Here is an 11151-nt window from a genome sequence, read left to right as displayed (position 1 = left end):
TAATTGATGTTACATAATTATATATTTATACTTACCTGCTTAAATCTCTCTCTATATATATAATTCTTTATAATATGAATAATAGCAAAGTTTTTATAAAATTTTGTTTGTATATCGGGTAGATCTGCCAATCTATCAACAACTTTTTTTTCATACGCCTAAACTATAAGAGTAAGGCAGAACAGTTTTTTTTCTAGTGATCGAGTAAAAGATATATGACACCACTTTGTAATAAATTCTACCATTATAGCAGTTGTTGAGTATTAGAATTCTGCTAAGTGGCAACATCGTAACATTCTTTGTTTACTACGCTACCAACGATCAAAACAATTTTAGTTTTTTACAAGACAGTGATCACTTGCGTTTTATAATATTGTGTTTTTACTTGTATTTATTATATAGTTATCAAATTATAGTTTAATTTCAAATTATATACCACTGGAATAAAGAATAGAAAGTCTTTATAGTTAATCGGATTGAATTTTATAAATTCGTTAAATTTCTTTGTTAGATTTCGCGAATAGTGACGCGACGTTGCCGCTCTTACTTGTGAAACTTCCAAGTAAAGCGAGTCGTAGAAGTTGTAAATTTGTAAAAATTTACAATTAATTTTGTAATATCATTCATTCTAACTACTAAAAAGTTATGATCCAGCGTCTTGAAATGTGTATTTTGGAACTATCTTCATATTCTGACGCAATAACGGTTTGGCAACAGCGCGCGGAGCTGGAGTGAAGACGCCTATCCAAATGTATTAAAAAACCCAATAGGAACAAACCAGTTCCTTCACACTTCCTCCATTTGATGAGGTAAGATTTTTCTTTTTATTATTTTGTATTAAAAAAAATTAAAGGTCATTTTGATGAAATGAAAGTTTCGTATTAGTAATTCAAGTTTCCCGCGCGATGACGTAATACTCTAAAAATGGTCCTCCATATTGAATTCAGATTTGACAACCAGTCATCTGTGGAGATTTCTAGCGACTTGTTTCAAAGCTGTGAAAGATTATTTTAAACAACTCATAGGCGGTTTTAACAATCCGGGTAAGTCTTTAATTGCTAATACGAGTATATTACAATAAAAAAACGTATAAATCTACTGTGTTTGCGAAAATTGCTTCTTTACGTCATAAACCTAACCTCAATTTTTAGTATGTTCTCTTACCTACTACAAGAACCCGATTTTTTAGGTCAGCCAGTGTCATCTTAAAGTTGAAATACCGTATTCATTGTTATATCTTGCGAATAAAAACCTTAATTCTGCAGTTAAAATAACAATTGTTCGAAAAAGTTCGTACATGGTTCTAACACTTATTTGACGTGTATATCTCGATAGAAATCGGTATTTTGCGATGAATTAATCTCAAATTATCCATATAATCGCATAACAAAGCGAAAAGTTGAAAGTTTACTCAGTATACATTGATGGAAAGATGAGTTTGTCTAGAAATTTCGAATGGTTATATTTAACCTATAAGTAACTTGTTCTGACTTGTCATACAGATGTACAAGGCTGAATCGTATTTTTAGATCATCGAAAACGGAAAATAAAACTGCAAATCTAATAAGAAAACGTAAAAAATTCTTAAAAACACCCGTTTTTTTGTATGGAAAACCTGTATTTTGTACAATTCTCAATTACATCTCTACTTTGCTGAAGTAGATTAAGGTTATGCACATATAAAGCCATCTATGCCCACAATAATAACTAGTACATCTTTTTAAAATGTAGAGATTAATTTTGTTTCTTAATACAATAAAGTTTAATTGTTGTATTTGTATAATAATATACCCACTAGTATGTCTTATTTATTTTACATACATTTTATATGGACTCTCCGCACATCGTTGATGCCAGTAGCCACCACTGTCTACATCCTCTAAGTCATTTGATTGAACAGACAAAATAATTAATTGTTTCATCCCATGGTACAAAACAGTTGCTTCCTCCGCCTGTGACTATGTATGCTTAAATCTTTAAACTATGCAAGAGATTTTGATGGCGAGTTTTTTTTTAAACAATAGAGTTATCTAAGAAAAAGGTTTTTATGTATTAAACTACTTCCGAGTTTAGCTAGTGGTTAACAAATAAGGTCTATATTTAAAAACTTTCAAAAAAAATTATATAGACTAGCAATCATGCATCATTTAATGATTACTACATACACTTAATTAGTGAAAGAATTTTTCAAATCAGTCCAGTAGATCCAGAGATTACCCAATACATTGTCACAAACTCACGAATTGGTAAACATTAATATCAGTATGAATAGCAAACATTGATTCAATGCTGATTTATTTTCTACTAGAGGCTCGTCCCGGCTCTGTCCGGATATCAAAATTCCTGTTTTATCCCAAAGGAGCATTTAATTGGGATTAAAAGTATCCTATCACCCAAGTCAGCTCATTACCTGTCTGTATACCAGATTGTATCAAAATCCGTTCAGTAGCTTCAGCATGATTGACAGACAAACATCCAAACAAACAAACTTTCGCATTTATAATATTAGTGTAATGTTACCATATACAGTAGACATTTTATACAACAGCCATCTGCTGTGTGAGGAAAGGGCAGATGTGTTAATTTGTTATTTGCATACAGTAAATTTGGTATGTGGGACAGATGTTATGAGTTTTTAAAAGTGATTCCATATAAACCAACTGGTGTTGATGATTCTGCTAGATTGAATTATAAGTGCTAAAGTTATTTCAGTCATTTAACAAGTAGTTATGACCTATATTAATTATGGTTTCTTGACTTTCTCTAGGAACTGCTAACCGAATCCGTGGTATAAAAATGGTAGAAATATTATTAATTTTTCTATCATTTAACCATTTCATAATGCTTCTAAACAATGTCCATTTGTGAACCTCGGTTGTGCTTGTTGAACAAAAACCAAGCTTACTGTGGTTTAGCTTTGAAGGTGTAACACACAGACAGACAGATCTTGTATATACCTAGATTTATAATATTGCTATAGTGTCCCAGTACAATAACCCAAAAACCAAGCTGATAAAATTTTTAGGGAACAACAACAGAAGGCACCAACTTTCAAATTAAGAATGAATCATTAAAAATCTGGTCACCAACAAAAATAGTCAAGCTGAGAACCTCCTTTTTTTTAAATTGGTCAATTAGTTGAATGTTTAAGCTTCTATTACTATAAAACTGATAGCAAACTGTCATCTCAACACAGCATTGTTAGATAAGAAAACCAGTGCTATTGATAAACATATCTAGGGCACAGGCGTGTGTGGAAATGCTTATCTAGGGATAATGTAGGTTTCGGATTAGGTATTCGGGTTATTTTCGTTAATCCGCCCAATAATGTTGGATATACAGAATGTTTATTATGTTTTCACACGTAAATTGCTGGTACAATTTCAAAAAACTCTTTCACCACTAGCTCTATTCTAAACTGAGCGACGTACTACTAATATTATAGATACGAAAGTTTGTGAGGCTAGATGCAAGTGTATGTTTGTTACTCTTTTCACGCAAAAACTACTGAACCGATTGCAATGAAATTTGGTGCGTAGGCAGCTGGACAACTGGAATAACTCATAGGCAACATAGTATTTTCTTGTGTTTGATTAAATCGCGTTTAAAATTCGTTAAAAAGTTTTAAATTTCTAAAATGATTTAGAAATTAAAAACATCATTTTTATTCCAATATTCCCACGGGATAGACTATATATTATGGCCGAAGCCGGGGCGGACCTATCGCCTTTTATATTCCTATCCACTATATATCATCCTTATCCAGCTAAATTGGTCAAATTTCTCTCATCATCAGACCTCGGTGAACGAACAAATTCGCGAACACCTGCGTAAACAAAATTTAACTGCGCAATTGCTGATGATAAATAGTGCCTCTATGGTATCAATTGGTTCGTCGCCAAATGAGGTCACAATTGAATGTGCGGTCTACGTAAATATACCTAAATTGAGTTTAATTTAATTATAATCATCTATATTATATATGAACTAGTTGCGCCCCGCGGTTTCGGGATAAAAAGTTGCCTATATGTTATCCAGTTGTCCAACTGTCTACGTATCAAATTTCATCATCGGTTCAGTAGTTTTTGCGTGAAAGAGCAACAAACACACACACATCCTTACAAACTTTCGCATTTATAATATTAGTAGGAAGTAGGATATTAGTAGGATAGTAGGAAGTAGGAAGTAAGATTACGTGTCACGTTGTTTGTCCGCGATGGACTCCTAAACTACTCGACCGATTTTAATCGAATTCGCAGACCATGTGCACTTTGATCCAAATTAAAAGATAGGATTAGACTTTAGAGATTATTTAATCACGATAAATGACTACCCGGCGGGCGGAGTTGGCATATGAAATATGAAAAATACTAATGACTTCTTAAAAAAAGTTGTCCGGTTCGCTCTTATACAGAGTATACGTTATGTAATATCGGCGATACTTATCAGAATAAGAAGATGAACTCGTGAAATTATTGTATCGTCACCGATGCTTGATGAGTATAAAAAAATCATCAAAATCGGTTCCGCCATTACGAAGTTATGAAAGTAACAAACGAAATAGTCATTTTTTTGAAAATTGAGAACCTCCCCATTTATTTGAAGTCGGTTAATGAAGCATAAGATCGTATGCAAGTTCTGTGTTTCATAATTTATTTAATACAACATACATCGTAAAAATTTGTCAATACGACGGTATACTTTTCATATTTTAATAAACGTTATGAGTGTTCAATTTAATATAGTGATGGAATAATTTATAAACGAATATTTAATGTTTAAACATTGTATTTTTTGATCTATGTAAACAACTATATTAAAATCAACTCTTATTCAATGGCATTAGGTCCATATTTGTACGATAGCATGATACATAGGGCCTCCTATAAATCTGTACAAAAAAATATGCTATTATGATATCTATTACGATTGTATTAGATTCCTATAGAATCTATGCAAAGAAGCATAATACAATAGAGCCTATATCAATGGTGTTAAAGATCATATTTGTTTATCAACACAGTACGTAGGGCCCCCGATAACAGCTCCGCTCGGTGCCAAGGTTGACCGGTTTAGCGATCGCCAAAAACAACCGCGATAAAGCCTTGACCATCTATCCGAATGTATTATATTTAAATTTTTTATCCGATTTAACGCCAGATGGCGGATTAGGTTTTTGTTTTACGCTTTGCTGTTGTCATATAAACACTTCTGAGAAATGGTGAATTTTTGAAATTTTGCAATTAATACCCAGAATCTCTGTGCTAAACGGATTCTGATAATACTTGGTAATGATATAGCTAATGTTCTAGAATAACATGTACCCCCTAATTACTTGATTTACGTGACCGTCTCCACGGCACAGTGGTTAACGCGTGAGCAAATAACCTAGAGGTCTCGGTTTCGATTCTCGGTGGGGACGCACACAAAATGTCTCGCTCGGGCAGGACACGGAAGGCTGATCACCCACTTGTCGATAATGGGAAACGATCAGAGAAACAGATGTATATCATCTGCCCCATACCCCGCTAGGGGACCATAATGAAAATCGATCAGTGAAACAGATGTATATCATCTACCCCATACCCCACTAGCGGACACGGAAATGTACTATAGAATTATGTACTTGCTCTTGCCAACTGGTGAAACCGCGCGGCGCAAGTAGTTTTTACGTCAAATCACGCCCGCAAAGGCCGCGGTCACGCGTCGTACGCGTGATACGTCACGTAGCATGCAGTGAGCCTTGCGAATGATGCGACTTTCGTTTTTATGTAGCTGCGACTTAATTGAGGTCAATTCGCTATTACAATATTATTTTAATTAGTTACGTTTCGCTATGTCTTTGAGAATCTCAATACAACGATACGGTCTATGCGTTTGAAATAGAATAACATGTCCATTTGATCATTACTAACGCTCCGCCCCGGCTTCGCTTATGGTACATATATAGCCTAAACCCTTCCTCAATAAATGGGCTATCTAACACTGAAAGAATTTTTCAAATCGGACCTGTAGTTCCTGAGATTAGTGCGTTCAAACAAACAAATAGATAGTCTATCTATTTGTTTGTTGAAGAGTCTTCAGCTTTATAATATTAGTATAGATTTTAAATAGCTGTTGTCCGTAAGGTTAAAAATTGAAATACATTATTCAACATATAAACTTACTTCCCCTATTTTATCCCTTGCGGGGTGGAATTTCGCACATATCGGTACAGTAATTTTGGCTGTGCTTTGATAGATCAGTCAATCAGTCACCTTTGCGTGTTATAGTATGTTCAGTTTATATATATAAGAAAAACAATAACACTATATATTACATTATGTAAAGAATAAACCTATCATTTCGGTTTGAACACTCTCATTTCGTGTTTGCTTGTTTTGCAACTAGATGGCGCTGCGTGAAATCTCATTAACCATTGACGTCTTCAATCCTACTTCCTACTATCCTATCCTACTAATCCTACTAACCTACTTAATATTATTAAATGCGAAAGTTTATAACGATGTGTGCGTGTGTTTGTTACTCTTTCACGCAAAAACCACTGAACCGATTGCAATGAAATTTGGTACGTAGACAGCTGGACAACTGGAATAACGAATAGGCAACTTTTTATGCCGATATTCCTACGGGATAAGGACTAACGCGGGTGAAACCGCGGGGCGAAGCTGGTATTTGCATAAGTCGATTGCGCAGTGTTTACGTTACTGTGCAATATATGTCCTCGCGATTTCGCTCGCACTTATGTCAATAGGAAATTGAATGAAAGCGGTCAAGCGCGAGTCGCAGTCTCGACGAGCTAGAGACACCCATCAAGTTGTCGGTCGTGCCAATCGTTGCTTAACCTCGATTTTTTTTTGAGTATTTGTCGTTTGTTTTGCATACTGCAATTTTAGTTACCTAGTTCATTGAGTTCATGATATACAGCGTTGTGACAGACAGACAGAGAGACAGATGGACAGCGAAGCCTTACTAATTTCTTAGGGACCATATGGCAGGCACCCCCTTTCGAACAAAGAATCATAAAAATCTATTAACTGAGTTAAGTTATGAAACGAAAGAAACACTTAAAAAAATCTATAGAATTGATAACATTCTGCTTTTTTTTTTTTTCAAATCGGTTGAAAATACTTCAAGTCTTAGAAGGCGCTTATTAAATCGCATAGCGCAATACCGGTTCGCTTTCAATGAAATGAAGGCAATGTCACGCGTCAAGGCAATGCACGAGGTCCCCGCGTCTGTCGCTTCCCAAATCCCATCCGCCAGTGTCGGAGTGAGATAGACATATTTTGACATAGGCAGTGGTGGGGGTCATAGGAAATATTATGTTTATTTATTTATTTAAATAAAGGCTTACCAACTAGATACATAATTTTTTGTTAAAACTATTGAAACATTAAAATCTACATCAACACATTAGTACTTATGTATCTAAATTGCAGGTAGGCACAGCTTTACCAGCATTTGAAATAAAAATAAAAATTTGATATACAACTACAAAATTGAAATTTAATATAATTAGCTTAAGGCATTCAAAATTTGCTTCATGAACAAGCTCAATTTAGAAAAATGAACATCAGTGTTTACAATCGACGGTAAACATTCTATTATATAATTTTAACATATGTTGAGAAATTTATAAAGAATAGAAAAAGTCTGATCACGACGCCGGATTCGAACCTGCGTCTTTTTGCCAAACCTTCCGCCTGCTTTCGGTTTCATGTGCCTAAGGGACACCCCACGCCATCTATTGAGATGATTAAGAACCATCACAACCAATACGAAACATTATTTCAATGATTACAATATTGTATCGATGGAACGCGGCCTTTGTTTAATTTAATTTTTTCGTTTTATGGCATTCAAATCTATACTAATATTATAAAGCTGAAGAGTTTGTTTGTTTGTTTGTTAGAAAGTACTAATCTCAGGAACTGCTGGTTCGATTTGAAAAATTCAGTGTTAGCCCATTAATTGAGGAAGGCTATAGGCTATATGTTTACGACGGGCGAAGCCGAGGCGGACTACTAATGCTTTATAAATGAGATTTTTTTTAGATGCCTCGTGAACTAATTTTTTCTACTCTTAAATTAGATAAATAATTTAGGATTATTACAAATTATATATAGCCTGTAGGTATTCATACAAGAAGGATATTTAAATTCGAAATAAGTTTGTAAGTACTTCTCGAGATTAACTCGTTCAAACATACAAACTCTTCAGCTCTTATGTTTTAAGATAAGCATTCGTTTTATAATTCAGAAACGATCACTCGCTAATCGCTATTAATACTCGATAATGTTTTTGTTTATCCGACGTCTCAAAGCTATGGACACGTGCCATCTTTTCGGATTGCGCAACTCAAGGTTTCCAATGAAACAGTCTCCGTGAATATCGTAATGTCTATGACCTGTGTTTTAAACAACGTGTGCTTACGACGTCCGTTCCCGGGTTGAACTTGAAATTAAATATATGTAGTTTAAAAAAAAAACAAATAAACACGCTTCAATGACAGAGTCAAATTGTCTCACTTGCTCTTATGTAGAGTATACGTAAGGAAATTATTTAATCCTGTCGATTCTAATCAGGATAATATATACTAGTATTATAAAGCTGATGAGTTTGTTTGTTTGAGCGCACTAATCTCAGGAACTATTGGTCCGATTTGAAAAATTCTTTCAGTGTTAGATAGCCCATCAATTGAGGAAGGCTATGGGCTACATATGTATAACGGGCGAAGCCCGGGCGGACAGCTAGTTCTTTATAAAATTTTGGCGTTTATAATAGTAGAAACATTTAACAAGAGTATTATACATTGACCTCCTTAACGCCGACGCTGCGTGACCCCTAACGATTGCCCACACAATACAATATGGTTTTAACACTGCTTCAATATTATCAACGCGAAAGTTATTTAGAATTGTTGAATGTACGTTTGCTTTTCTTTCACGCGGAAACAGCTGATCGAATCTGTAGATGTCAAGATCTCCGAAGTATACTGAATAAGGACAAGTATAATTACATAATAATAATATAATAATGCAAAAATTTATTGTCCACTAGCTGCTTCATTAAAAAAAATCACTGTTTCATTAAAAAAATTCGCTGCATTATATTCACACAATATAAATTAAATAAATATGTTGGACGATTTATGTGATTCTACAATTAAATTGTGGGTTTTTTTTGTAGATTTAATTTAACCAATATAGTTATGTATACATCGCTTTGTTGCGTTTAACATTACTTTTTCAGCTCTACAGCATATAATAAAAGGGCTTCACCTTTCAGCTTCGTTCTATATTTGAAATACCATACGTTACGTAAACGGAACGTCAATGCAAGAGTATGACGTCATCATACCACGGTTATCCGCCCCAACACGCTGTGCCATGGCGGCCCGCTGTTGTAATGTAGGTATATAGTATTACGGTGTTGTGTGTAATATGGAAGGAAACACGATTGTGATGGCATGCGAGTTAAATTTATCCGTGTTAATGTTGTTTTCGATATATAAAATTGGGGGAATATGTTTCAAACATTATGAATTACTAGCTGCGCTCCGCGGTTTCACCCGCGTAAGTCCGTATCCCGTCGGAATATCGGGATAAAAAGTTCTCTATATGTTATTCCAGTTGTCCAGCTATCTACGTACCAAATTTCATTGCAATCGGTTCAGTAGTTCTTGCGTGAAAGAGCAGCAAACACACAAATCCTTACAAACTTTCGCATATATAATATTAAGTAGGATTTGTAGATATTTTTATCCGTTTGTCTTCTCTTAAATTTTGACTTGTTTTATTGTGATTAAGTTTGACTACCCTGAATATAGTTATTGTGATTGCGTAAGCTTGATTCTTTTTATGTAAAAAAAATATTCTTAATATATTTTCGATTAATTAGCAAAATTTTGTATAAAAAATATGCTGCGTATTAGCGAATTCGCGTATTGTTTTCGATAAATTGGGCTCGTTATTTTTATGTATTGTCTATTGTCACACACAATTAATATTCCATATTTAAACATCCCACACGTAGTAATAACCTCTTCATTGGTCCTTTATATCCGCCCAACGTCCCACTTTCGCGCCAATAATGCCGAAAATAGAAGAGTTTGAAATTGGAACGTTGCGAGCGGTAACGGTATTCCATTTTTGAAATTATCTACGTAACGGCTTACAACCGTAGTAAAGAGGTCACGCATGTTGTGCCCCTAGTGACGATATAATTTTTTTTTTCTACAATTTAAATATAGAATGTTTCCGACAAACAATTTATTGGTATACCATATTATTGTGTCTTGACCTCTTTAAGTACTATCTATTGTATTTTTTTAAGGTCCAGTCGGGTGGGAGATTTTAAAATGTTTTTCTTTTATTTTTTTTTGTTTTGTAACTCGATAACTCCGTGGCTTTTCAACAATTTGAGGTTGCTTCATTATATATACTAGTATGTATTTAACAATCACGATTCCATTTCCCATTGTATAATTAATGTTATCTTCATAGGGGAGTAGTGATGATTTAAAAATGGAATCGTGAGCGATTCTCACACGGAATGTGCTTTCGCATTTTTATTTTTAATTAGCACCGCGTTTCGCGTGAGACAAATGAGGTTTTATACAAAACTATATAGGTTGCTACCTAAGGCAGATAAACGATTTTTTTTTTTATGTTAAATACGAAAGTGTGTACTCAAGATAGAGGTTTTATAAAATCACACAAAAGTATATTTTATGAATTAAACAGCTTTCTGGCGGTTGAAATAATTAGATATTTACATAATAATTTATCGAACTAGATTAAAATTAAACATTTGTTAATAAAATCGCGCGGAGGGAATTGAATTATGTCATGTTCAGCGACAGTGATTCATTTTCTAAGTATAATTTAAATCTTAATATTATATAAAAATCCAGTGTCATGATGTATGTTCCCAATGAACTTTTCACCAACTCAACCGATTTCGATGAAATTTGGCATTTTATGTGTAATTTGGTCCAATTTAAGAGTCCGATTAATTATCCCAATAATTTAAAATCTTACATATTTTTAATTATTACTCAACCACAGGCAACGTGTGTGTGCCGGGTATGCTAGTGTAATAATAAAAGTATAGTATATCACAGTATATATATATATATATATATAT

The 11151-nt window shown here is 34.0% G+C and overlaps 1 protein-coding gene across 2 annotated transcripts in view; it reads left to right on the top strand.

Annotated features, from left to right (window-relative positions):
- The first annotated feature begins 390 nt into the window (after nucleotides 1-390).
- The window catches only part of LOC119838574 (cyclin G), a 29748-nt gene continuing 18987 nt past the window's right edge, over nucleotides 391-11151 (top strand). Inside the window, exon 1 of one of the 2 annotated variants that reach the window (XM_038364561.1) lies at nucleotides 391-809. The gene's annotated coding sequence lies outside the window, so the exon portion shown is untranslated. Of the gene's footprint in view, nucleotides 810-947; nucleotides 1044-11151 lie in introns of those variants that run through there. The other variant, XM_038364562.1, reaches the window with a different exon arrangement.

Source organism: Zerene cesonia, unplaced genomic scaffold (assembly GCF_012273895.1).
Source record: "Zerene cesonia ecotype Mississippi unplaced genomic scaffold, Zerene_cesonia_1.1 Zces_u003, whole genome shotgun sequence".
NCBI classification, from domain to species: Eukaryota; Metazoa; Arthropoda; class Insecta; order Lepidoptera; family Pieridae; genus Zerene; species Zerene cesonia.
This window is presented reverse-complemented; position numbering and strand designations above follow the sequence as displayed.